General features: G+C 50.3%; 1 pseudogene across 1 annotated transcript; it reads left to right on the forward strand.

The window, feature by feature from the left end:
* The first annotated feature begins 475 nt into the window (after window positions 1-475).
* Window positions 476-10,736, forward strand: LOC309368773 (disintegrin and metalloproteinase domain-containing protein 20 pseudogene; annotated as a pseudogene). The gene is made up of 2 exons: window positions 476-2,499; window positions 9,008-10,736. The product of its transcript is annotated as a disintegrin and metalloproteinase domain-containing protein 20 pseudogene (transcript).
* Window positions 10,737-10,852: the final 116 nt, after the last annotated feature.

Raw genomic sequence — 10,852 nt, forward strand, 5'->3', positions numbered from 1 at the left:
TAAAGATTTTATAAATCTAATACTGGGAAACCAAGTAAACAGTATTCTAGCATATTTCTAATTAACAGAGAGCATATTTTGAAATAAATTGGGGTTTTCCTCAATATGAACAATTTTTAGGAAAGCCAATACACTTTTTGATAAAACTAAGAAATATCAACAACCTCCGATATGTAGATAACACAACCTTGATGACAGAAAGTGAGGAGGAATTAAAGAACCTTTTAATGAGGGTGAAAGAGAAGAGCACAAAATACGGTATGAAGCTCAACATCAAAAAAACTAAGGTCATGGTCACTGAGCCCATCACCTCCTGGCAAATAGAAAGGGAAGAAATGGAGGCAGTGAGAGATTTTACTTTCTTGGGCTTTTACTTTCTTGAGAAGAGAAGACTCCCTGGAAAAGACCCTGATGCTGGGAAAGATTGAGGGCACAAGGAGAAGGGGACGACAAAGGACAAGATGGTTGGACAGTGTTATTGAAGCTACTAGCATGAGTTAGACCAAACTGTGGAAGGCAGTGGAAGACAGGAGTGCTTGGCATGCTCTGGTCCATGAGTTCACAAAGAGTCAGACACAACTAAATGACTACACAACAACAAGATGCTCTCTGGAAATGCTAGATCCCCTTTCTAAAATATTTCACATGACCCTAAGAGTTTTAATTTCCCTTACTTATTTAAGGATGGGAAGATCCATAGTTCAGCGGTGTACACCATATATTGTACGCAGAAGATCCAGAATGAATCTCTTGTATCTCAAATCAAAAGGGGTGCATGGAATCTCCCATTAAGGGAGACCACAGTTTGGTGTGCAAAAAAGGAAGATGCTGAGGGGATTGGGAGGGATTAGAGGGGCCATTCACTCTTTTGGGTGGTTTTGACTGAGCTGGTGGCCAGCACTCCCTGCTGGCTTCCCTTCTCTGAAGGAGGTGGACAAGTAAAAACTGGCAGGAAGAAGCACTTTGCTCACCTGGGCTTCTTCACCTGGCCAAGTGAAATGGAGGTTCTGCCTCAGAGCTGAAAAGGAACTCAGCAATGCAAAGACGATTGTTCTATCACCAGTTATTTTTATGTTTTGCATACATTTAAACACTAGTTGAATTGTCATAGAAAGTACTTTTAATGTCCCATACTTGACAACTGAGGACTATGACCCATCCAATGTATGAAGTGAGCTCATGCCCACTGACTGATGCTGAAAAAGAACTTGTTAGTCCATGGGGTGCTATAAGACCCTCTCTCTCTCTTTTTGCTCTTCTTCATGCAACCCTCTCAGGCAGAAACTTCTTAGGAATGTTTTCTTCCCTGCTATTCCTCTTCTATTCTGTTCCATCTTTGATCCTCCAAGCTCCGCCCACATTCCACAGATGGAGCACACTGGCAGTTGCTAGGCAACATATCTTCCTCCTATTCTAATTCACATATAGCCTCCTTCCCATCTAACCTGGGTTAGTTGTTACTAACCTGGTAACAACTGTTTGGGGCTTCCCTTTCAGGGATCAGATGCCAGAGGCGGTGCTTCAAGAGATACTTTCCTCTTTCTGGGAAAATGAGTGGCAGCCTGGCATGGCTGCTCATTATGTTTTTGAGGAATGTCCTGAGTGCGACTGGTGGCCAGACACCACCTCAGGGCTTTAGGTATGCCTCTTATGAGGTGACCATTCCAAGGAAACTGAGCTTCAGGTATGGACTACAGGAAACCCTGGATGTCAGCTACCTGCTGCAGATTGAGGGGAAGGGCCAGGTGGTGCGCCTAAGGTGGAAGAAGGGCATTGTTCCTAAACACTTCCCCATCTTCACGTACAATAAGGAAGGGGACCTCCTGGGTGATTATCATTACATCAGGGATGATTGTTTCTACAGTGGCTTCATACAGGACAAGCCTCTCTCTTCAGTCACTCTCAGCACTTGCTCAGGGGGACTCAGGGGCCTGTTACAACTTAACAATGAGACATATCAAATTGAACCTGTCCAGCCATCTGCTACCTTTCAGCATGTGGTATATCGACTGGAAATAGAGGAGAGTGCCATGCACATGAGGTGTGGGTTGACGGAGGAAGAGCAAAGGCGTCAGGAGGCCATGATCCAGGACGCAGAACATGTGGCTGTCAAAAGTGCTCCAGTAGGACTCTGGTGGCCACACAAGAGACATGCAGAAGTGGCATTTGTGGTGGAGCATGAACGATATGTTAAGTTTGATAAAAATGAAACTGATATTGCTCTGAAAATTCTTGAGGCCACCCATGTTATAAATTCATTTTTTGAGCCACTGTTTCTTGACGTGTCTGTAGCAGGACTGGAGATATGGACGGAAAAGAACCTCATAGATGTTGATAAAAGTATCGGAGCCACACTTAATGCTTTCAATATATGGAGACGTAACACTCTACTTAACCATCTAAAGAATGATGCTGCTCACTTAATTGTATACAGGTCGTATAGAGGTGTTATTGGAGTAGCATTTCTAGGACAAATTTGTAGTGAGAAATTCGCTACTGGTGTTGAAGTATTGTCACGGCCACCCAGGACGGGTCCCAGCTCACCAGAGACCTCACTCCGTTGCAGTTTATTTACAGGAAAAGTTTATTGAAGATTTCTGCTTCTCGTACAGTTCAGCATTGTGGCCGTACGTCTGTCACGTTAGACCGCTGAAGTCCCCTCTGACTCCTCCCCTCTTCCACACCAACTTAATAGCCTGGCTCTAGACCACCTCTTCCTCTCCTTTCTTTTCCGCAGGGTCTTCCTGCCCCCCTGGGTTCCCTCTCTCCGTGACTCGCCTGAGGCTGAATCCTCTGCCGCCTCTTCCCCCCTCCTTCTGGCTTTAGGGCCGGGCTCCTCCCCTGAGCTCTCTCCACTTCCGCGCGCCTCTACGTTTGAACTTGGCGCGCGTACGTTGCTGCTGACCTTTCTTTCGACCGCTACACCACCCCTTGTTCTGCTCTCCACCCTTTCCGGCTGAACACCTTGCTCCAACCCCCTTTCTCTGTTCTCTCCTAATCCTGCTCCCTCCGAGAGGCTGACGACTCCACCCCCTTTTCTCCGTTCCGGCTGAGACGCCTCTTGCTGCGTCTGTCTTCCACTGGGCTCCTCTCCGCTTCTCCCTTCTCCTCCCTTTTGCTTGATTAAGGTAACCCCCTTTTGAGAATCCTCTGACTCGCTGCTCAGACTCGTGGATTCCCTCAGAATTCCGTCATCTTCTTCCTCATCCTTCTGCCCCTCCTCCCACTCGCTCTCCGTCTCCTCTGTCATCTCCTCCTCTCTCCCAGAAACCCTGACATCCATCCCCCCCTCGAAGCCCCCCCTTCCCCCCTCCCGCTCGCCGGGTGCAGGTTGAGGAAAACGTGGTTCTTCCGGGGTCGGTTCAGGATACAAGTTGTCCACTTCAACGTTCTCCTCTGTCATCTCCGTATATGTGTGTTCGAACTCGGGTTCCCCACCCACAGACCTCACAGTCTCTTCCTCCATCACTGCTTCTCCTGGCGCTGCCTGCCAAGGACCTACCATCCATCTCTGACTCCATGCCTCCCTTGGCTGATCCACCCACCAACAAGGGCCTGTCTCCTCCCCCCCCAGTCTCGGATCCCTGGCCGGGCTTGTTTCGGGCGTATGGCCCTCGGGTGAGGAGAAACCCTCGAACGTGCTGTCTGACAAAGTGGGCGTGAAAAGCCAATCATCAAAATACTCCTCGGGCATGGGCTTGTGCGGAAAAAGTGCATGGAACTCCTCCTTCAACAGGGGTTCGTCCAACGCGTAACCCGGCACCCAGCTATTGGCAGAGGCCGGAGTGCCTTCCCTGGCTAGAAAATATTCAACTCCCTCCTCCCCCCATCTCGAGTCCAGTATCTCTGTGACCTCGTTAAGAGGTTCTGGTCTTGGCGATTCCCCCCCCTCAGGTGCCCTCCTACGTGGCTCTGGGAGTGCTCCTGACTCTTGAAACCTGTGTGGGGTTTTGTAGGGAGTGAGCACCGACCTATGAAAGACCGGGTGCACCCTGGAACCCTCCGGAAGGGCTAGACGAAAAGCCACCGGATTGATCTTAGCCTCAACTTGATATGGCCCTAGCTGCCTGTGTCCTAACTTCTTCTTGGCCAATGACCTGGCCGGCATCGCGTGGGCTGCTAACCACACCCAGTCCCCAATCTGGATGTCCTCTCCCGCCCTCCTGTGCTTATCGGCCTGCACCTTATACGCCTGTTTTGCCAGCTCCAAATGTCTCCGCAGCTCCTCGTGCACCTCTTGCAACTCCGCTGCAAACTGGTCGGCATCTTGAGGCCCCCCCCCTCCTGGTGCCGCAAATCTCGGGAAGGTTCTGGGATGACGGCCATTGTTCGCGAAGAAAGGCGTCACCCCGGTGGATGCGTGTTTCGTGTTGTTGTAGGCGAATTCAGCCATCGGCAGATAGTCCACCCACGCCGCAGGTCGCTGGTTGGCGTAGCACCGCAGGTACTGCTGCATGATCGCGTTGACCCTCTCCGCTTGACCGTTGGTTTGTGGATGTCTCGCCGATGTCAGGTTGATTTTGACGTGCAAGATGCCCAGAAGCTTTCGCCAGAAAGTGGAAACAAACTGGCGCCCCCTGTCGGACAAGACGGACTGCGGAAGTCCATGCACTCTGAAGACGTGATCGATGAAGAGCTTTGCGGTCTGTTCTGCCGTCGCCACCTTGGCACAAGGGATGAAATGCGCCATCTTGGTGAACAAGTCCACCACCACTAACACCGCCGTCTTACCTCTGGAGCTGGGCAGGTCCGTAACAAAGTCCAACGCTACCCTCTCCCACGGTTGCTGCGGTGTCTCCAGCGGTTCTAGCAATCCCGCCTGCTTCTGGTGCACTGGTTTGGACCTCTGGCAGATATCACACCTGGCGACGTAGTCCGCCACCTCTCCTCTCATCTGGGGCCACCAAAAGTCTCTAGCCACCAACTCCATCGTCTTCTCTTTGCCGAAATGGCCTGCACTAGGGGCGTCATGCAATTGTTGCAGAACCTTGGCTCGAAGATCGTCGGTGGGCACGTAAAGGGCACCCTTACGAGTCAAAAGTCCATCTTGCAATTGGAACTCATCGTTGTCTCGCGACCCTCCGCGTAGCTCCTCCATCTTGGACTGTGCAAACTGATCCCTTTGCAACGCGCGTCGCACCGCGTCCAGGTCGACTGCGATGGTAGCGCACGTCCACGCCTGCGGTGCGAAAATGTGCTTTGCTGCGATTGGAGCTGCTTCCTCCAAGTATTGCGGCTTTCGGGACAGCGCGTCTGCAATAACATTGGAGTCTCCTGGGATGTATTCTATTTTGAAGTCGAAATCCGCAAAGAACTCCGCCCAGCGCATGTGTCGCTGGGTCTGTAACTTAGCCGTCCGCCAATACTCTAAGTTCTTGTGATCCGTGCGGACTTGCACCGTGTGCTTGGCTCCTATTAAGAAGTGTCGCCACGCTTTGAAAGCTGCATGAATGGCCAACAACTCCCTGTCCCATATGGTATAATTGCGCTCCGTCTTGCTGAGCTTCCGGGAGTAGAACGCACCCGGTCTCCAGTTGCCTTGCGAATCCTCTTGCAAAAGAACGGCCCCAACCGCTCTGTCTGACGCATCGGTCTCTACCCGCATGGGTCTGCCGGGATTCACGTGGAGCAGCTGCTCTTCGGAGGCGAAAAGACCTTTAAGCGTCCGGAAGGACCGCTCCGCTTGTTCGGTCCAGACGAACTTCTTCTTCTTGGAACTGAGGGTGTCAGTGATAGCCGCCGTCGCGTTCGCAAAACCTTTAATAAACTTGCGGTAAAAATTGGCAAAGCCGATGAACCTCTGGACCTCTTTCCGATTTCGAGGGCTTTTCCAGTCCAACAGCGCTTGAACCTTAGCCCTGTCCATGGCCAGTCCCTCGTCGGACAACTTGTAGCCAAGGAAATCAACCTCTCTGACATCAAACTGGCATTTTTCCAACTTGGCGTACAGCCTGTGGTCCTTCAGCCTCTGCAGGACCTCCCTCACGTCCTTATCGTGATCCTCCGACGATTCCGAGAAAACCAGGATATCGTCGAGAAAGCAGACACACTTCTTGTAGAGGAGACCTGCTAGCACGTGGTGCATAAATGCTTGAAAAACGTGGCTGCCATTTTGGAGACCGAAAGGCATGACTCTGTATTCGTATGTGCCCAGAGGGGTGAACATGGCGGTCTTCCACTCATCTCCTTTCCGGATGCGGATGAGATTGTAAGCTCCACGTAGGTCCAGCTTGGTGAAAATCTTGCCCCTCCTGACGGTCGCTAAAAGGTCGTCAATCTTGGGCATGGGGAAAGCTTTGGGCTTAGTCAAGCTGTTTATGAACCTGTAATCCACTATAAGCCTTTTTTGGGGCGTGTTTTTCTTCTTCACAAAGAACACAGGGCTGCCACCCGCTGCTTTAGATTCCTGGATGAAACCTCGCTTGAGGTTATGGTCTATGAACTCCCGAAGCTCTTGCATCTCGTCTTCCGACATGGAGTACAGCTTGGCAGCAGGCAGTTGCGCCCCTGGCACTAAATCAATCGCGCAGTCGTAAGGTCTGTGAGGCGGCAACTTGTCAGCTTCCTTCTCACAGAAAACCTCCAAGAAGTCCTGGTACTTGTGAGGCACTGTTTGCACCATACCCAGATGCAACTGCTGCTCGGCTTCTCCTCCCTGATCGGTCTGAAAGCAATGCTGAGCACAATACGATGAACAAAAGGTGATCTGCCGCTGGTACCACGCAACCGCGGGACTGTGCCTCTCCAGCCAACTCATGCCTAACACGATGGGTGTGTCCGATAAGTGGGTGACATTGAAACTAATAAGTTCTCGATGGTTGCCAATCTGCATCATCATGGGAGGGGTTTGCTGCACCACTTGCCCCCCCAGCAACTTCCTGCCGTCTACCGTGACCACGTTTAGAGGCGTCGTTGCAGGCAGGAGCGCCATGTTGTGCTGCTTAACGAACTGCAGTCCCACGAAGTCGGCGTTGCTTCCCGAATCGATCGTTATTGGAACCTCGAGGAGTCTCCCATCAGGCAACTGGAGTGTTGCTGTGAGCAGAACTGCCGGTCTGGGAGGCAAAGGGTCCACGCTCTGCAGTGATGCTGGGGGCTTGTCTACAGATCCGCCTGGCTGAGCCCCAGTAGCTCTGCTTCCAGCCAGGCACTGTCGTTTCCCTGAAGCTGCTCCCCTGGTTGCACCTCTGCTGTTACAGTTGCCAGTGCTGCAGTGTGCTTCTGGAGCCTCTGGGGGCACTCTTTCGCCATATGGTGCGCACTGTCACAGATGTAACACTTCCTGGTTCCTCTAGGAGGCTTCGCTTTGGCTGCACCAGGGACAGGGCTCTGGGATGGCTTCTGAGCCCTAGCACCACCAATCTCCATTGGCTCCTCGCTGTCCTTCCCCATTGGCGAGGGGTGCGCACGGCAGAAATCCCTGTGCACAAAAGGGAGAGTCCTCGCTTGCGCACGTGCTTGGGACCCGTCCTCCTCGTGCCACGGACGTCCCTCATGTCGAATTCCAATAGCTAAAGCCCGTTGCACCACGTCTTCTAGGGTCTGGGGTCTGTCCCCCCTAGCGATCTCATCCTTGATGGGGGGGCTCAATCCCTCCCAAAAAAGATCTCTGACCGGCTTACTGTCCTTTGGCCAATCTAAGGCGGTGAGCAATGCAAAAAATTTAGAGTGGTATTGGCGCACAGTCGCTTTCCCCTGCCTCAGCCCGTGCATTTGACGGCGCGCAATGTCCACATCCACAGAGGATTGAAAACAAGAATCCATCGCTTTGATGAACGCAGTTGAATTGCGACGGGCCGGTCCATCTTCGCGCCACAGATTGCGTAGCCAAGCCCTGGCCTCCCCATGCAGGTGCGAAACAATGAACCCCACTTTCTCCTCCTCATCTTTAAAATCGTGACGGAGTAAATGCAGTGCATATACGACGTCCGCTCTGAAATTGGGATAGTCTTGCAAGTTGCCATTAAAATGCGGAACCAGGGCACCCCCCCTCCGTCCAAGCGCAATGCCCTCCGCTCTGGAACCTGGGGCCCCCGCCCTGTCCGCGTGTTCCCACCTTGCCTGCAAATCCTGGCACGTCTTCTCCAAGTCGTCATTCTTCTTCTGCGAAGCAATGACTGCCGATGTGAGAGCGGTAACCTGATCCCGCAGTGCAACCAGCTGCTCCTCAGCGCTCATGGCTGCTCCCGTTCGTGAGCTTCGCAAAAAAAATTTTTTGCTTTCAGAGAGGGGACTTACTGTCACGGCCACCCAGGACGGGTCCCAGCTCACCAGAGACCTCACTCCGTTGCAGTTTATTTACAGGAAAAGTTTATTGAAGATTTCTGCTTCTCGTACAGTTCAGCATTGTGGCCGTACGTCTGTCACGTTAGACCGCTGAAGTCCCCTCTGACTCCTCCCCTCTTCCACACCAACTTAATAGCCTGGCTCTAGACCACCTCTTCCTCTCCTTTCTTTTCCGCAGGGTCTTCCTGCCCCCCTGGGTTCCCTCTCTCCGTGACTCGCCTGAGGCTGAATCCTCTGCCGCCTCTTCCCCCCTCCTTCTGGCTTTAGGGCCGGGCTCCTCCCCTGAGCTCTCTCCACTTCCGCGCGCCTCTACGTTTGAACTTGGCGCGCGTACGTTGCTGCTGACCTTTCTTTCGACCGCTACACCACCCCTTGTTCTGCTCTCCACCCTTTCCGGCTGAACACCTTGCTCCAACCCCCTTTCTCTGTTCTCTCCTAATCCTGCTCCCTCCGAGAGGCTGACGACTCCACCCCCTTTTCTCCGTTCCGGCTGAGACGCCTCTTGCTGCGTCTGTCTTCCACTGGGCTCCTCTCCGCTTCTCCCTTCTCCTCCCTTTTGCTTGATTAAGGTAACCCCCTTTTGAGAATCCTCTGACTCGCTGCTCAGACTCGTGGATTCCCTCAGAATTCCGTCATCTTCTTCCTCATCCTTCTGCCCCTCCTCCCACTCGCTCTCCGTCTCCTCTGTCATCTCCTCCTCTCTCCCAGAAACCCTGACAAGTATCAAAGAATTTCAATTTGTTTGATTTTTCTGTGCTATTTGCCCATGAATTTGGACATAATCTTGGTATGAACCATGATGATTTTGTCTGTAAATGTGATCGACGTGCCTGCATTATGTCTGCTTGGCACTCAGATGTTGATAAGTTTAGCAACTGCAGTTACTATGAGTATTTCAATCGAAGGAACTCACCTTGCTTGTTGATTCCACCAGACCCTGATCAAATCTATAACCTCGAATACTGTGGGAACAAAGTAGTGGAAAAAGGAGAGCAATGCGACTGTGGTACAACTGAGCAGTGTCGATTGGATTATTGTTGCAGGCCAGATTGCACGTTGCGTCCATGTGCCAATTGTTCTTCTGGATTGTGCTGTGACAGGTGCAAGTACCGTCCTGCTGGATCCATTTGCAGAAAGAGTATTAGTATGTGTGATCTTCCTGAATTTTGCACTGGAACTTCAGACCAGTGTCCGGAAGATGTTTATGTACAAGATGGTGCCCCTTGTGGTGATGGAGTCTATTGCTATCATGGTCGTTGTAGTACTCCTAACGGGCAGTGCAAAAAGATATTTGGCAAGAAAACCGTACGAGCTTCAGAGGATTGTTTCAGAGGAATGAATGCTCAAGGTGACCGCTTTGGCAACTGTGGCCTAAAACATGGTATTTTTAAGAAATGCAAAGCTGAAAATATTCTATGTGGCCGAATGCAGTGTAGTAATATTTATGGGCTACCTACCTTGGAGGAACACCAAACCATCATTCAAACCACCATTGGCAAAAGTAACTGCTGGGCTACAGACTACCACAGTGGAATGGAGGTAGCTGATCTTGGAGCAGTGGAAGATGGTACACCTTGTGGCACTGGCATGATGTGTATTAGTAGGGAATGCAAGAACGTGTCCCTCTTGCAGTATGATTGCAATGCCACAAAGTGCCATAATAGGGGAATATGCAACAACCACAAACACTGCCATTGTTCTTATGGTTGGGCCCCTCCTGACTGTCTAAAGAAAGGATATGGGGGCAGCATTGACAGTGGGCCAATTTCAAAAAACTGGAATGGTGTCATTGTAGGTAGTATTATAGGAAGTCTGTTGGTCCTTTCCACGGTGACAGCTGCTGTTGGCATGGGTGTGTATTACAGGTTTGTGCTAAGCAACAAGGTTAGAAGAAAGAGTTCAAGAATCTCTCCATCATAATGAACAGAGGAACTAAAACCATTCTAGATCACAGAAGTGAACAATGCAGAAAGTTTTAAAAGGGTATGATGGGTATAATGAGCACTATTATATAACATATATTTGACTCTGTAAGCATTGGTTCAGTTTATCTGAAAGGGAAATATTTACATATGAAAATCTTTGGCAATACTTTCACAGTATGTTGAGAGTCTCTTTGTTGTTCAAGACAGAAGTCCTACCCTATGTCAAATGGGAGAAATCTGTCCAGTGGAATGGAATATTATCATATAGGAGGATACCATGCTAAAGAAATGCATGGATGCAGTGCTGGTATTTTGGATATCTCGGATCCTCCCCCAAAGTAACCTAGGGTGTACAGGAATAGAATCACAACCCAATCCTCTAAAGCCATTGAAATGCAATATTTGTACATTTGTGGAGTGAATTCACATCTGTCTAGAAAGCCATTGCAAACATTATACCTATAACTGTGTTGGCAGAAATGTTAGTGTTGAAATGAGACAATATATTAAAAATATTATAAAACCACTAACACATAATATTTCAAAAAAGCTATGGTGGAAATAATGGTGAATGTTATGTAACATATTTGAGGGTGCAATCTTTTCATTAAAGCTTTTTTTCTTTTTTTAACTTTTATTTT

This window comes from Podarcis melisellensis, assembly GCF_964234715.1.
Source record: "Podarcis melisellensis genome assembly, chromosome: 4".
NCBI classification, from domain to species: domain Eukaryota; kingdom Metazoa; phylum Chordata; class Lepidosauria; order Squamata; family Lacertidae; genus Podarcis; species Podarcis melisellensis.